This window comes from Xyrauchen texanus, chromosome 49 (assembly GCF_025860055.1).
Source record: "Xyrauchen texanus isolate HMW12.3.18 chromosome 49, RBS_HiC_50CHRs, whole genome shotgun sequence".
NCBI classification, from domain to species: domain Eukaryota; kingdom Metazoa; phylum Chordata; class Actinopteri; order Cypriniformes; family Catostomidae; genus Xyrauchen; species Xyrauchen texanus.
In genome coordinates this window covers 2,120,700-2,137,662 of record NC_068324.1, presented here as the reverse complement: position 1 = coordinate 2,137,662, position 16,963 = coordinate 2,120,700, and the positions used below count along the sequence as shown (strand labels likewise).

Genomic DNA, 16,963 nt, shown 5'->3' with positions numbered 1-16,963 from the left:
ACTAGAGCAGCCCTGTTGAAAAGACCAGCATTTATTACTCAAGCTGGACCAGGCTAGTTTATTCTGGTCTAAATGTTGGATCAACATAGTCTTGCTGCTTACCAGCTAAATAAATAAATGCTGAGACACATTTGAGATAGTATGAAACAAGGCAAACACGGTTTGTCTTTATTTTGAACATTAGGCTATATACAGTATATTGCTTTAAATATATTACAAAAATGCCACTTGCTTTGATATGGTTGTTAATGCAGTAACAAAGAGACATTTCTGTGTGACCTAAATTACTTAAAGGGACAGTGCACCCAAAAATGAAACTTCTCTCATCATTTACTCACCCTCATGACTTTCTTTCATCTGCAGAATACAAAGGAACATTTTTAGAAGAATATTTCAGCTCTGTCGGTCCATACAATGCAAGTGAGTGGTGACCAGAAATTTGAAGCTCCAAAAAGCACATAAATGCAGCTTAAAAGTAATCCATAAGACTCTAGTGATTTAATCCGTGTCTTCTGAAGCGATATGATAGGTGTGGATATGATTGACCTTAAATCTCTACTTTCACTTTTACCTCTGAAAGTCACATGTCTGAAAGTAAAAGTGAAAGTGGAGATTTATAGTCAAAAAAAGACTTAAATATTGATCTGTTTCTCACCCATAACTATCATATCACTTCTGAAGACACAGATTAAACCACTGGAGTCTTATGGATTACTTTTATGCTGCCTTTATGTGCTTTTTTGGAGCTTTAAAGTTTTTGCAACCATTCACTTGCATTGTATGGACCTACAGAGCTGAAATATTATTCTAAAAATCCCCAATTACTATTCTGCGTATTTGTTCAGGCTACTGTATAGTAACATTAATATTTTGGTAAATTGATCATTTGAATGTACCTGCATGTCCTGATTGCATCAGAGATGGCAGCGCCCCCTGCTGATGTTCAGTTGCTGTATTGCTGTCCTCCAGGGAAGGCAGTAGGTTGTATAGTTAACTCCTGATGGGGCAAAATCACTACCCTGAAACCACACAACCTACTACCTCACCCTGAACGAACATCACGATAGACCAAAGAGAGAGAGAGAGAGAGAGAGAGAGAGAGAGAGAGAGAGAGAGAGAGAGAGAGAGAGAGAGAGAATGGAGATAAAATAGCCTCATGATCAATCAATCAATCAACCCACACAACCAAACAACCATCTAACCATTCAACCAATCAGTCCAGACAAGCTGTAAACATTTAACTGTTACTGTTTTAATAAGAAATCAAGTCATATTTCCCTATTTCAATATTTCAGTAATGCATGTAGTCCATTCCAGAGACTTCCATCCAAACTCATGTTGCATTGGCTTCACGTCTGTTCGTCCGGCAAGTTGAACAATGATGGAGATGATGATATTACAGCCTCTTCAGGAAAGACAGTAAGTTGTATAGTTATCTAAAAGGAAGGGTATCCCCCTAAAACTATACAACCTACTACCTCACCCCAAAGGACAGTCTGACATTCGGAGAGAGGTGCATCATGAAGACTGGACTGAGAATAAACTGATCAACACGCATCATGGCGCTGAGATCAACCAATTCAAAAGGAACACAAATCAAAAAGTCTGTTATTGCAATTGTGCATATTAAAACATCTGGCCTCAGTGTTAAAATGTCAAAAACTCAATGCATGTTCCTGGTGACACTTATAAAATTAAGCATTTTGTCTCCAAATAAATTAACATCGGGTAACGCTTTGCACCCTTGAGATACAGACATCGCCTGTCAATCATCAGGTGGTAGAGCGGGTCGGCCGCTAATCGCAGGGTTGGTGGTTCGAATCCCGGCGCACATGACTCCACATGCCGAAGTGTCCTTGGGCAAGACACTGAACCCCAAGTTGCTCCCAATGGCAGGCTAGCACCTTGCATGGCATCTCTGGTGTCATTGGTGTATGAATGGGTGAATGAGTCGCAGTGTAAAGCGCTTTGAATACCGCTAAGGTTAAAAAGGTGCTATATTAGCGCAGACCATTTAAACATCTCTTCCACAGTTTGCACTGTACATGGGAGGGGGGTGAAATCCAACTCGGGTGTGAAATGCAAGTGAATGGTGACCAGAACTTTGAAGCTCCAAAAAGCACATAAAGGCAGCATAAAAGTAATCCATAATATTCCAGTGGTTTAATCCATGTCTTCTGAAGCGATATGATGGTGTATGGTGTTGGTGAGAAAAAAAGTTTTTTTACCTTAAATCTCCACTTTCACTTTTACACCTGAAAGTCAAATATGGTGCCTGTTTAGTTTCACTTTCATATATGAAAGTAAAAGTGAAAGTGGAGATTTATAGCCAAAAAAGACTTAAATATTGATCTGTTTCTCAGCCATAACTATCATATCACTTCTGAAGACATGGATTAAACCACTGGAGTCTTATGGGTTACTTTTCTGCTGCATTTATGTGTTTTTTGGAGCTTTATTTTTTTTTTGCCACCATTCACTTGCATTGTATGGACCTACAGAGCTGAAATATCCTTCTAAAAATCATAGTTTGTGTTCTGTTGAAGGGTTGAAAACACCCTAAATGATACAGTGTGAACACATTAGTGATACAAAGCAATTATATGATGTGTGGACTTCACCACTTCTATTATGACATCACCCGTTAACAGATGCTCTGAGTGGTTTTCGAATCTCCACATCTTCCGTCTTCATCTCCAGGCTTTTGTCTCTCTGCATCTGAAATGACAAGAAAAGAATAGCTAAAATAACCAGTTCATTCTCATTATCTGTTAATTATATGGCAAGCGTGGGATTGTCTTCAGTAATTATTCAGATTTGGCTAAGACGGGTCATCGCAAGAAGTGAAATACGGTGGAAACACGACCCGTTGCTGGCAGATGCCAATTCTCCTTTTTACTCCATTTATGATGTCTTTGATATCTATTTAGTGAAATGTAATGAAACCTGCCAAGAAAATGTCATTTTGAAATGTAAGGAAATTAAGATTATTGTAGGAGATTTTTGGCATTGTCTCATTCCTGTAAAACATCCTGATATTTGTGTTGAATGATTCTCTTTGCTTTAATGTGGTTATTTATTTATTTTAACATTATTACAGTTAAAAAAAAATACTATTATTCAATTAATTCTTAAAAATAAAATTAGCATAATTTATGTGCATATATTTTGTTATGTAAATAATATAGCATATAATTATAATTATAAATGTTTTTGCACTGCATTTATGAGAATTGGAGGGAAAAAACTGTGTGTCATTCATGAAAATAATGTTTAATGCAACAAAATCATAGGCTTTAATTTTCGGGTTATCCTTTACAACTGACAGTTTTATTCGTTTACATTTATTAATATGAACGAACAATGAAAAATACTTTCACTGCACTTATTAATCTTGGTTAATGCTAATTTCAACATATGCATAAGCTACAATCAAAACATTATTTAATTATTATTTAATGCTTTAACACTCTCGTGAGATGAACTTATTTATGACCTTGTCATATATACGTGCTTTGGACTGCTTACAGTATATATAATGTAGAAATTATAACTGCATGGTTCTATTATTACGAAACCGCCTGCAGTTAATCATGCACTTAATTGTCTGTCCTAAAACAGCGATTCTGGCACACTTCACAAATCTCTGTACCTAGCACACCCTCTAATAAGAACTGCGGCCCCCAGGGGCCCCGGGTGCAGACGGGAGGATTCCAGACAGCCGAGTGTGCTCGGCAGATGATAAATAGGACATGAGAGACTTTGCCGTCTGCAGGTTAACAGGGCAGCGGCCTGAAGCAGCTATTTTTATATGCCAACAGCTTCCGTTACAGATGTGCGGGATTCGGTGCGAAGCTTGTGTCTGCGGTGATCTCTCGGGGAGGAGAGGGCATGAGTTCAAATAGAGTACGATAAAACACGTACGTCTTTCTTCTGTGGAACAACAATGCAAACATCCCATTTTGTGTTCCACGGAAGAAAGAAAGTCTTACAAGTTTGGAATGATATGAGGATGAGTAAACGATGACAACATTTTCATTTTTGGGTGAACGATTCCTTTAAGGACAAACCCACACACTTGTAATGCACACTTGCAGTCATGGCACAAGTACAAACGTTCACCCACACAAACAAATGTGAATTCATAATGGTAGTTGACCCAACACATCCATGGACTTTTTTTATGGGTATTCATAAAAACGTATAAGGGAACGTTTATGTTTTGTGTCAAGTCTAAAAACCAATATTCAAAAATTTGTAAATCATTCACCCCACAAAAGGTGACGTTTAGTCAAAATGCACCCATGCAGTGTGTGCATGCATGCAGGAGAGAGAGAGAGTTTGGCTATTAATTGATTTTAGTTTGCCATTCAAATATTTGAAATATTCTTGGAGATATATTTAATATTAAGAGTACATTAATTATAGGGGCCTGGGTAACAACACCTGTGTACATTGGATAAGCACAACACTCGTATACACTGGATGAGCACAACACTCGTGTACACTTGATAAGAACAACACTCGTGTACACTGGATGAGCACAACACTCGCATGCATTAGATAAGCACAACACTCGCATGCATTAGATAAGCACAACACTCGTGTACACTTGATAAGAACAACACTCGTGTACACTGGATGAGCACAACACTCGCATGCATTAGATAAGCACAACACTCGCATGCATTAGATAAGCACAACACTCGCATGCATTAGATAAGCACAACACTCGCATGCATTAGATAAGCACAACACTCGCATGCATTAGATAAGCACAACACTCGTATGCATTAGATAAGCACAACACTCTCGTGCACTGGATAAGCACAACACTCTCGTGCACTGGATGAGCACAACACTCGCATGCATTAGATAAGCACAACACTCGCATGCATTAGATAAGCACAACACTCGCATGCATTAGATAAGCACAACACTCGTATGCATTAGATAAGCACAACACTCGCATGCATTAGATAAGCACAACACTCGCATGCATTAGATAAGCACAACACCCGTGTACACTGGATAAGCACAACACTCGTGTACACTGGATAAGCACAACACTCACGTGTATTAGATAAGCGCAACACTTGCATGCATTAGATAAGCACAACACTCGCATGCATTAGATAAGCACAACACTCGCATGCATTAGATAAGCACAACACTCGCATGCATTAGATAAGCACAACACTCGTGTACACTGGATAAGCACAACACTCGTGTACACTGGATAAGCACAACACTCGCATACATTAGATAAGCACAACACTCGTGTACACTGGATAAGCACAACACTCGTGTACACTGGATAAGCACAACACTCGTGTACACTGGATAAGCACAACACTCGCAAGCATTAGATAAGCACAACACTCGTGTACACTGGATAAGCACAACACTCGCAAGCATTAGATAAGCACAACACTCGCACACATTAGATAAGCGCAACACTCGTGTACACTGGATAAGCACAACACTTGTGTACACTGGATAAGCACAACACTCGCATACATTAGATAAGCACAACACTCGTGTACACTGGATAAGCACAACACTCGCAAGCATTAGATAAGCGCAACACTCGTGTACACTGGATAAGCACAACACTCGTGTACACTGGATAAGCACAACACTCGCAAGCATTAGATAAGCACAACACTCGTGTACACTGGATAAGCACAACACTCGCAAGCATTAGATAAGCACAACACTCGTGTACACTGGATAAGCACAACACTCGCATGCATTAGATAAGCACAACACTCGTGTACACTGGATAAGCACAACACTCGCATGCATTAGATAAGCACAACACTCGCATACACTGGATAAGCACAACACTCGTGTACACTGGATAAGCACAACACTCGCATGAATTAGATAAGCACAACACTCGCATACACTGGATAAGCACAACACTCGTGTACACTGGATAAGCACAACACTCGCATGAATTAGATAAGCACAACACTCGCATACACTGGATAAGCACAACACTCGTGTACACTGGATAAGCACAACACTCGCGTACATTGGATAAGCACAACACTCGTGTACACTGGATAAGCACAACACTCGCATGCATTAGATAAGCACAACACTCGCATACACTGGATAAGCACAACACTCGTGTACACTAGATAAGCACAACACTCGCGTACATTGGATAAGCACAACACTCGTGTGCACTGGATAAGCACAACACTCGTGTGCATTGGATAAGCACAACACTCGTGTACACTGGATAAGCACAACACTCGCATGCATTAGATAAGCACAACACTCGTGTACACTGGATAAGCACAACACTCGCGTACACTGGATAAGCACAACACTCGCATGCATTAGATAAGCACAACACTCGTGTACATTGGATAAGCACAACACTCGTGTACACTGGATAAGCACAACACTCGTGTACACTGGATAAGCACAACACTCGTGTACACTGGATAAGCACAACACTCGTGTACACTGGATAAGCACAACACTCGTGTACACTGGATAAGCACAACACTCGTGTACACTGGATAAGCACAACACTCGTGTACACTGGATAAGCACAACACTTGTGTACACTGGATAAGCACAACACTCATGTACACTGGATAAGCACAACACTCGTGTACACTGGATAAGCACAACACTCGTATACACTGGATAAGCACAACACTCGCATGCATTAGATAAGCACAACACTCTCGTGCACTGGATAAGCACAACACTCTCGTGCATTAGATAAGCACAACACTCGCGTATATTGGATAAGCACAACACTCGCATGCATTAGATAAGCACAACACTCTAGTGCATTAGATAAGCACAACACTCGCGTATATTGGATAAGCACAACACTCGCATGCATTAGATAAGCACAACACTCTCGTGCACTGGATAAGCACAACACTCTCGTGCATTAGATAAGCACAACACTCGCGTACATTGGATAAGCACAACACTCGTGTACACTGGATATGCACAACACTCGCGTACATTGGATAAGCACAACACTCGCACACATTGGATAAGCACAACACTCGCGTACATTGGATAAGCACAACACTCATGTACACTGGATAAGCACAACACTCGCATACACTGGATAAGCACAACACTCGCACACATTGGATAAGCACAACACTCATGTACACTGGATAAGCACAACACTCGCACACATTGGATAAGGACAAAACTCACATAAACTGGATAAGCACAACACTCATGTACACTGGATAAGCACAACACTCGCATACACTGGATAAGCACAACACTCGCGTACATTGGATAAGCACAACATTCGTGTACACTGGATAAGAACAACATTCGTGTGCACTGGATAAGCACAACACTCGAGTACACTGGATAAGCACAACACTCGTGTACACTGGATAAGCACAACACTCGTGTACACTGGATAAGCACAACACTCGCACACATTGGATGAGCACAATACTCAAACACATTGGATAAGCACAACACTCGTGTACACTGGATAAGCACAACACTCATGTACACTGGATAAGCACAACACTCGTGTATATTGGATAAGCACAACACTCGCATGCATTAGATAAGCACAACACTCGTGTACACTGGATAAGCACAACACTCGTGTGCATTAGATAAGCACAACACTCGTGTACACTGGATAAGCACAACACTCTCGTGCACTGGATAAGCACAACACTCGCATGCATTAGATAAGCACAACACTCGTGTACACTGGATAAGCACAACACTGTGCATGATAACACACTCGTGTACACTGGATAAGCACAACAGTCGCATACATTAGATAAGCACAACACTCGTGTACACTGGATAAGCACAACACTCGCATGCATTAGATAAGCACAACACTCGTGTACACTGGATAAGCACAACACTCGCATGCATTAAATAAGCACAACACTCGTGTACACTGGATAAGCACAACACTCGCATGCATTAGATAAGCACAACACTCGTGCACTGGATAAGCACAACACTCATGTACACTGGATAAGCACAACACTCGTGTGCATTAGATAAGCACAACACTCGAGTACACTGGATAAGCACAACACTCGTGTGCACTGGATAAGCACAACACTCGCGTGCATTAGATAAGCACAACACTCATGTAAATTGGATAAGCACAACACTCGCATACACTGGATAAGCACAACACTCGTGTACACTGGATAAGCACAACACTCGCGTACATTGGATAAGCACAACACTCGTGTGCACTGGATAAGCACAACACTCGTGTGCACTGGATAAGCACAACACTCGTGTACACTGGATAAGCACAACATTCGCATACATTAGATAAGCACAACACTCGTGTACACTGGATAAGCACAACACTCGCATGCATTAGATAAGCACAACACTCGTGTACACTGGATAAGCACAACACTCGCATGCATTAGATAAGCACAACACTCTCATGCACTGGATAAGCACAACACTCTCGTGCACTGGATAAGCACAACACTCTCGTGCACTGGATAAGCACAACACTCTCGTGCACTGGATAAGCACAACACTCGCGTGCATTAGATAAGCACAACACTCGTGTACACTGGATAAGCACAACACTCGTGTACACTGGATAAGCACAACACTCGTGTACACTGGATAAGCACAACATTCGCATACGTTAGATAAGCACAACACTCGTGTGCACTGGATAAGCACAACACTCGCGTGCATTAGATAAGCACAACACTCGTGTACATTGGATAAGCACAACACTCGCATACACTGGATAAGCACAACACTCGTGTACACTTGATAAGCACAACACTCGCGTACATTGGATAAGCACAACACTCGTGTGCACTGGATAAGCACAACACTCGTGTATATTGGATAAGCACAACACTCGCGTGCATTGGATAAGCAGAACACTCGCGTACACTGGATAAGCACAACACTCGCATGCATTAGATAAGCACAACACTCGCATGCATTAGATAAGCACAACACTCTCGTGCACTGGATAAGCACAACCCTCTCGTGCATTAGATAAGCACAACACTCGCGTATATTGGATAAGCACAACACACTCGTACATTGGATAAGCACAACACTCGTGTACACTGGATAAGCACAACACTCGCATGCATTAGATAAGCACAACACTCTCGTGCACTGGATAAGCACAACACTCGTGTACACTGGATAAGCACAACACTCGCATGCATTAGATAAGCACAACACTCTCGTGCACTGGATAAGCACAACACTCGTGTACACTGGATAAGCACAACACTCGCACACATTGGATAAGCACAACACTCATGTACACTGGATAAGCACAACACTCGTGTGCACTGGATAAGCACAACACTCGCACACATTGGATAAGCACAAAACTCACGTAAACTGGATAAGCACAACACTCATGTACACTGGAATAGCACAACACTCGCATACACTGGATAAGCACAACACTCGCGTACACTGGATAAGCACAACACTCGCGTACATTGGATAAGCACAACACTCATGTACACTGGATAAGCACAACACTCGTGTACATTGGATAAGCACAACACTCGCATACACTGGATAAGCACAACACTCGAGTATATTGGATAATTACAACACTCGTGTACACTGGATAAGCACAACACTCGTGTATATTGGATAAGCACAACACTCGTGTACACTGGATAAGCACAACACTCGTGTACACTGGATAAGCACAACACTCGAGTATATTGGATAATTACAACACTCGCATACACTGGATAAGCACAACACTCGTGTACACTGGATAAGCACAACACTCGCATACACTGGATAAGCACAACACTCGTGTATATTGGATAGGCACAACACTCGCATACACTGGATAAGCACAACATTCGTGTATATTGGATAGGCACAACACTCGTGTATATTGGATAAGCACAACACTCGCATACACTGGATAAGCACAACACTCGTGTATATTGGATAAGCACAACACTCGTGTATATTGGATAAGCACAACACTCGCATACACTGGATAAGCACAACACTCGTGTACACTGGATAAGCACAACACTCGTGTACACTGGATAAGCACAACACTCGTGTACACTGGATAAGCACAACACTCGCGTATATTGGATAAGCACAACACTCGTGTATACTGGATAAGCACAACACTCGTGTACACTGGATAAGCACAACACTCGTGTACACTGGATAAGCACAACACTCGTGTACACTGGATAAGCACAACACTCGTGTACACTGGATAAGCACAACATTCGTGTATATTGGATAAGCACAACACTCGCGTATACTGGATAAGCACAACACTCGTGTACACTGGATAAGCACAACACTCGCATACACTGGATAAGCACAACACTCGTGTACACTGGATAAGCACAACACTCGTGTACACTGGATAAGCACAACACTCGTGTACACTGGATAAGCACAACACTCGTGTACACTGGATAAGCACAACACTCGTGTACACTGGATAAGCACAACATTCGTGTATATTGGATAAGCACAACACTCGCGTATACTGGATAAGCACAACACTCGTGTTTACTGGATAAGCACAACACTCATGTTTACTGGATAAGCACAACACTCGCTTACCTGGATAAGCACAACACTCGTGTTTACTGGATAAGCACAACACTCGTGTTTACTGGATAAGCACAACACTCGCACACATTGGATAAGCACAACACTCAAACACATTGGATAAGCACAACACTCGTGTACACTGGATAAGCACAACACTCGAGTATATTGGTTGTTACAACACTCGTGTTTACTGGATAAGCACAACACTCGAGTATATTGGATAATTACAACACTCGTGTAAACTGGATAAGCACAACACTCGTGTACACTGGATAAGCACAACACTCGTGTACACTGGATAAGCACAACACTCGTGTACACTGGATAAGCACAACACTCGTGTACACTGGATAAGCACAACACTCGTGTACACTGGATAAGCACAACACTCGCAGTACACTGGATAAGCACAACACTCGAGTACACTGGATAAGCACAACACTCGAGTACACTGGATAAGCACAACACTTGTGTACATTGGATAAGCACAACACTCGTGTACATTGGATAAGCACAACACTCGTGTACACTGGATAAGCACAACACTCGAGTACACTGGATAAGCACAACACTCGTGTACACTGGATAAGCACAACACTCGAGTACACTGGATAAGCACAACACTCGTGTACACTGGATAAGCACAACACTCGTGTACACTGGATAAGCACAACACTCGAGTACACTGGATAAGCACAACACTCGTGTACACTGGATAAGCACAACACTCGAGTGCACTGGATAAGCACAACACTCGAGTACACTGGATAAGCACAACACTCGAGTACACTGGATAAGCACAACACTCGAGTACACTGGATAAGCACAACACTCGTGTACACTGGATAAGCACAACACTCGTGTACATTGGATAAGCACAACACTCGTGTACACTGGATAATTACAACACTCGAGTACACTGGATAAGCACAACCCTCGAGTACACTGGATAAGCACAACACTTGTGTACATTGGATAAGCACAACACTCGTGTACACTGGATAATTACAACACTCGAGTACACTGGATAAGCACAACCCTCGAGTACACTGGATAAGCACAACACTTGTGTACATTGGATAAGCACAACACTCGTGTACATTGGATAAGCACAACACTCGTGTACACTGGATAAGCACAACACTCGAGTACACTGGATAAGCACAACACTCGTGTGCACTGGATAAGCACAACACTCGAGTACACTGGATAAGCACAACACTCGTGTGCACTGGATAAGCACAACACTCGTGTACACTGGATAAGCACAACACTCGAGTACACTGGATAAGCACAACACTCGTGTACACTGGATAAGCACAACACTCGAGTGCACTGGATAAGCACAACACTCGAGTACACTGGATAAGCACAACACTCGAGTACACTGGATAAGCACAACACTCGAGTACACTGGATAAGCACAACACTCGTGTACATTGGATAAGCACAACACTCGTGTACATTGGATACGGCAGTATGAACACAGGTAAATGTGTTTGCATACAATGTGAAATAGGAGTTATGTGTAAAAATCTACGTGTGTTGATCGGTTTATGGTTAAACCATTTATGACCTTACACTTATACAATGTCAGGTTTGAATGTGACCACAGACTTCAAAAGTGCTGATGAATATAGAGCATTGATAAATCATTGATGGCAAGACTGGGTTTCCGTATACAGTCACACTATGCAGTCTAAAGAAACAATATCCAAATAAATCTTTCCGAGCTCCGCCAGTTGTACTAATTTCCTCACTAGAACGTCATTCATGCAACCGTTTCCACTTTATTTGTTCGGACCTTCCGAAATGTTCACCGTATTTGATTTGTCATAACTCTCAAGACAATACCCAATGAAAACTCCCTGCCAAAACTGACCGATCCTGGCTGTACACAAGCTAGCGCTCTTTGTTCCACAGGCGAGTTTATGGAACAGTACGTGTAGCCTGATTTGAACTGGTTTTCAGCGTGTGCTGGCCAAACTCGCCTTGTTAACGCCAGAGTTTCCTTCATTCCCTGTATATGATACAATGTGAAAAAGCAATTTAGTGGCAGACCAGAAAAGACTTATAGGCCATCGCTCTGGTCAAACGTGCAATGAGTCAGTCTTGTGTTCATGACGGAGAGCAGCTGCATCCTGTTATTAAAGCAGAACATTAACCTTTGCCAACAGCACCTGACAACCACACTGCTTTACAGCCTGGTTACTGTACTGTTCACACAGCTAGAAGCCTTAAAGGAAAAGATCACCTTCTCATCTTTATGTTGTTCTAAACACGTATGACAGACTTTCTTCTGTGCGGTTGAGTAGATGATGACTGAATTTTTTTAGCTATGTTTTGTGGCCAGACCATATCAACCATGTTTTGTGATCCAGAAATGATTAATTAGCCCAAACAACCTCTGTCACCTCGTACCCCACGTATCCCGCTGCCATGACCAGACAGATATGTATCTGTTGCTATGCTATTATTAGTGCACTGCTAACATACCCCGACCCTCTCTCAGGCCTGCTACCCAAGAGCAGACGAACCGTTACCTTGAGTGGCACATTAGCAACAGCACATTTAACATATGCTAATTCAGTGCCTTTCTATAGAGCCAACACAATTTAGCCTACGATGCTAACGATCAACTCCCTTGTCCGTGGTTTGACTATAGTAACTCTAATGCACTAACAGCAGTAACTATGGTGTTTTGGCATAAACATTGTAGATTCATGCTAAATAATCTGTTAGGGGAGTGAAAGACTCAACTTAAAGTGTCAACTTTGCTTTGTTTAGCACGCTCTAGCGAATTAAAAGCTGATGTTATTTTTTCGTCACGTTCGTTTTGACACTACGGTCAAAGACGTCAATCTAGCGCATGCTTATGTAAAGAATGGAAATAGAGTGCAGATAGCAGTGTCAGAAATTAACTTTGTGTTGAATGACAACGGGCGGAGATGTTTTCTCTTGCATCCAAAGGCGCGCTCTTCTCACACGTGCTGCTCTCTAGATAAATCTCAAAATTCAGGCAGGCTTGCACCTTGCATGGCAGCTCTGCTGTCATTGGTGTGTGAATGGGTGAATGGGACACAGTGCAACGCGCTTCGGTAACTGCTGAGATTAAAAAAGGCTCTGTGTAAGTGCAGACCATTTACCATAAGCCCCTTGCACACATACAACTTTTCCCAAAAATGTACTGCATTTTTCAGGTTAGAGGTCCTGTGTGAATTCAACCTCTGGCATACATTTCCAAATTGATGTATGTGTGAACAGCACATGTGGTACATTTACCAGTAAAGGCAACCAAACTATTTTTCAATCTTCATGTGTGAAAGAGGCTATTAGTAAAATTGTGGCAACAATAGAATTGCTAACAAATATCACAGTCACTAGGCAACAGTATATTTCCTTTTAGTTGTCGTCCCATCTTCTTCAAAATCAGAGGTTATCAGGTCTATGCAAATAAAATGATGCAACTAACTGTAGGATATAATTGTGCACTGTTACAATGGCAATAGGGGTGTGACTAGTAGGTAACCGTCTGGATGCCAAAGTCTCAACAGATTCGCATTTGCTGTTACTAAGCTTAGGGTAAGGGTTAGATTTAGCGGTAGGGTTAAGGCTAAGGGTAGGTGTAGGGTTTTGTTTAAAAAAGCGTAATAAACATAGTGTGTCCATGACTTTCAGCTAGCTTCTATTTACGACCAGGATGCTGACGTCAAAGACCGTTCATCCAATCAAATCAATCGTGTTTTGGCGCAAATTCGTCAGTCACTTGATTAAATATGGAACCAAAATTTGTGTTAATAATGTTTCCATTGTTGGGCCGATGCAGTTCATGGTGTTACTTACTTTTTCCTCTCCAATTTGGAATGCCCAATTCCCAATGTGCTCTAAGTTCTCGTAGTGCCTCAATCCGGGTGGCGGAGGACGAATCTCAGTTGCCCCCAGTTGTCTGAGAACGTCAATCCGCGCATCTTATCACGTGGCTTGTTGAGCACGTTACCGTGGAGACGTAGTGCGCGTGGAGCCTTCACGCTATTCTCTGCGGCATCCACGCACAACTCACCACACGCCCCACCGAGAGCGAGAAGCACATTAGAGCGACCACGAGGAGGTTACCCCATGTGACTCTCCCCTCCCTAGCAACCGGGCCAATTTGGTTGCCTGGCTGGAGTCACTCAGCATGCCCTGGATTCAAACTCGTGACTCAATGTGTGGCTGTCAGCGTCTTAACTCGCTGAGCTAACCAGGCCCCCAAGTTTACGGTGTTATGGTGTGGTCGCCAATGCAAATCTCAGTCCTGAAGCAAATCTTTTTGAGAATCACAGCTCTGAACATCCCTAAAACCCACCCAAACTCCATTTCTCTGAAGTTTTTCCTTGCATATTCGAGAGGGTCACACTGCGAGACCCCATGCCCTACCGTGCGGCCATCTGCCTAATGGAAAAGTACACAGACTCAGGTCCGTGTGAGAGGAACTAAACACAAACCCCTCAGATGAGTCCACTACGAAAAGACATGTGCTGTGTGCTTTTAAAGCAGGTGGCATAGACATTTGCGTTTATTGGGTACGGTTATGCAATATACTGCCGTTCATAATTCATTTTTATCGAGCAATGTGGAAGGTGTTTTATGCCAAGCCAAAGCAAGAGATCTGAATAGAACGAACTAGTACTAAGAACATATTTTAACATTTGTATTATAGACTCATTTCAATGGGATTAACATGCACGGTAGCTCACCTGATAAGTGTTGGACCTTGAACTCGGAAGACCGCGATTCGAGACCAGTCAAGCACGCAAGCTGCGAGGCGACACGACACGTGTCATGCGCTTTTAATGTGCTTTTAGATCTCTTTTGGTTAGGTTTAGGTTAAAGTTTTAGGTCAGGGAGGTACATTTTACTCATTAAAACCATCTAATGTTCACCATAAAATCCTCGTTTGATTACATCATTTTACTCGCGTTTGGCGCCCCCATTGGACTGTGTGATACAGAATGTAATTTTGGATAACAAAACATTTTCTCACCTAATTGGATTTTTTCCCACCTTCTTTTAAGCTTAAACCTCAATGAATTATGTTAGATTTAAGTTAAGAATCAACCATTTGCATTGCAACAATGGGCTAAGTTAAATATACTTCTCTGAGAACAAGCCTTATCTTACACTACTCTTATGTATATGCATCTCGTTTAAAGGACTGTTACTGGAAAACAAGCAAAATACTGAACAAATAGTTGTTTTTGAATGCAAGTCAAGCATGCATTTATCATTCCTTGCTGATTGCAGATAAACCTGTTCTACACCTCATGATTTTAGATTAAATCAGGTTCTTCTGGGATTGCCTCAGGTTCAATTTGCAAATAATTGGATCTAATTCGTTAACCAAGCAAATTAGCGGTCTCTATTCGGGATTAGCAGTTCTCAGTTGAATTCTTAACTAGTTTAATCAGCAAGATGTCCTCGGTCAACTGGCTTCACCGGAAAGATTTGGACTTGCACCTAACTAACATCAACAAGAATAAACCAGGGGTTCTGGGTTGCGGAGGCAACTGAGACTTGTCCTCTGCCACCCGGATTGAGGCAAGTAACCGCGGCAACACGAGGACCTGCTAAATAGTGGGAATTGGACGTTCCAAATTGGGAGAAAAGGGGATAAAACAAGTATAAACCAGTCTGGATCTGCACAAAAATGGCTAGTCTTGTCAGTTGTTGGCCAAAATAAGTAAAGAACTGTTTCCAAGATAATAAAAGTCCATCTGCAAATGTTTGTGTCCCTTCACACTGTTTTAATCGTTTTTCTATGTAAGCATGTGGTAGATAGACATTTTTGACTGTTTTGCCACGTCTTGCTAGTTTTTAGTGTCTCGCAGAGAAGTGGCGTGTATTTTAGACGATGTGTCAATGGTAGTAGCGCCGTTCCCTACACGCATACTACACAGCCTGCGTAGGGCACCAGCTCCCTAGGGGGGCACTATCTTACCCTAGGAGGGCACCAGATTCCTTGGGGGGCAATATCTTACCCTAGGAGGGCACCAGCTTCCTAGGGGGGCAATATCTTACCCTAGGAGGGCACCAGCTCCCTAAGGGGGCAATATCTTACCCTAGGAGGGCACCAGCTCCCTAAGGGGGCAATATCTTATCCTAGGAGGGCACCAACTTCCTAGGGGGGCAATATCTTACCCAAGAAGGACACCAGCTTCCTAGGGGGGCAATATCTTACCCAAGAAGGGCACCAGCTCCCTAGGGGGGCAATATATTACCCTAGGAGGGCACCAGCTTCCTAGGGGGGCACTATCTTACCCTAGGAGGGCACCAGCTTCCTAGGGGGGCAATATCTTACCCTAGGAGGGCACCAGCTCCCTAAGGGGGC

General features: G+C 42.4%; 1 long non-coding RNA gene across 1 annotated transcript in view; it reads right to left on the bottom strand.

Annotated features, from left to right (window-relative positions):
• Positions 1 to 2,455: 2,455 nt before the first annotated feature.
• The window catches only part of LOC127640260 (uncharacterized), a 20,001-nt gene continuing 5,493 nt past the window's right edge, over positions 2,456 to 16,963 (bottom strand). Inside the window, exon 3 of the long non-coding RNA XR_007970083.1 lies at positions 2,456 to 2,718. This is a non-coding gene — a long non-coding RNA (uncharacterized LOC127640260). The remainder of the gene's footprint in view (positions 2,719 to 16,963) is intronic.